At 40.6% G+C, this 1,578-nt stretch overlaps 1 protein-coding gene across 1 annotated transcript in view; it reads right to left on the minus strand.

The window, feature by feature from the left end:
• The window catches only part of grapa (GRB2 related adaptor protein a), a 31,595-nt gene that overhangs the window by 12,813 nt on the left and 17,204 nt on the right, over nucleotides 1-1,578 (minus strand). The gene's annotated exons all lie outside the window — the stretch shown is intronic.

The following is a 1,578-nucleotide window of genomic DNA, read 5'->3' on the forward strand; positions in this document are numbered from 1 at the left end:
AGATATAGATCTGTTCTTCCCTGAGTCCCGTCTCGCAGTGTTTGTGTGTGTCCTCTCTCATCACGAATTGCTTTTTGCATACAATAAATTGGAGACCAACAGTCTTGGCCTTTAGTCCTCAAAGCCTCCCCTTTAACTCCACAGCTGTCAGCTGTTCGGGCCTGGCATCCGTTTCAGTGCATTCCTGCTCATTCCGAGTCGCCGCATTTCCTATTTTAGTTTTTGATCAGTTTTTAACCAAGTGCAGCAAGTCAGTAGTGAAAAACCTGGCCAAAAAGAGGTGAGACTACACAAAAACAATACAAAAGCAGACAAAAAAGTTTATATAGTCACGCATTCATTAAGAGAAACCCATATTGAGGCAAAATAAATTAATATAATGAGTACAGAATGAAGACAACAACTGGGGGGTCTTTTGTAGTCATATTTTGTCATTTAAAGAGCAGATAATGACATGTACCTGGGCTGTACTGTGGATCTGAGGGATTCTGTTCAAAGCAGAAGATGTCAAACTAACTCATTTAGATGTATTACTCTCAAAAAATTTATTATTTTCATACACAAATTTAATAATGAAGTACAAGTTTGTTATTTATCCGCTCTCTACCTCTGATTTAGTAACATTTATTATCATATTTTAATTAATACAAGGTTGGTAGAAGAACAAAATAATAATAAAGTAAAGCCAGTGGCACAAACAAATATAGCCACAGTGTTGGAGTGCATGCCTTGTTGTCATGATTAAAAGAGTTTGGCCAGTATTCATTGGCAATCATACCTGCTTCCCTATCCTGCTCTGTGGTGGTTGCTAAGTAACTTGCCAGCTTATCTTTAGAAATCTGGACATCTCACCATGATTATACTGTTATATAACTGCATGCATCTAATATGCAGCGGAAGTCAATACAACTCCCCCATATTTCTAAACACATCACAGAAGTAGGGGTGCGTGTTAGGCTTATGCTAATGATTGTTAAAATCTCATTTTCCACGTCGGGAAAAATATAATAATCCTGCAGAGGCAAACAGCATTCATGTTTCTTTTTTTTTATTGTGACATCATTGGTGATTGGTCATTGGGTATTACAATAAAGCAGATTTTCACAATAAATAGCACGTCCTTGCTCTAGAATAAACACGGTAAGCATTTGTGGTTTAACCTCACCAAACTCCTTCTCTCTCTAGTCTGACTGGCACTGCTCCAAGCTTGGGGAGAGTAAATGAGCATCGGCTTGTTTCAGCCAGAATTCTTTTCTCTATTCAGATGCTGAGCTCTCTGAACAAGCAGGGCTGACTCCCCGATGACTGGATGGCATTCAGCTACACCTCCACCCTGCCCTTCTTTCTCTGCCTTCTCCGTTTCACCCTGTGTGTCCTCATTTCCCTCTCCTCACCCTCACCCAGTCTCCCAAAAACGATGAAACCGAAGAGTGAAAAGATGCCAAATGTAAAGTTGTTTTGACGTATTTTTGGATTGACACTGTACCCTGCCTTTGTAGCCTTTGAGCATTAACTCATTCTGTGTTCCTCTTCTCTATTGTCTCACTTCTATCTACCCCCCCCCCCCCCCCCCCCCCC

This window comes from Morone saxatilis, unplaced genomic scaffold (assembly GCF_004916995.1).
Source record: "Morone saxatilis isolate NCDOM2014 unplaced genomic scaffold, NCSU_SB_2.0 Contig14, whole genome shotgun sequence".
Lineage (NCBI taxonomy): Eukaryota > Metazoa > Chordata > Actinopteri > Moronidae > Morone > Morone saxatilis.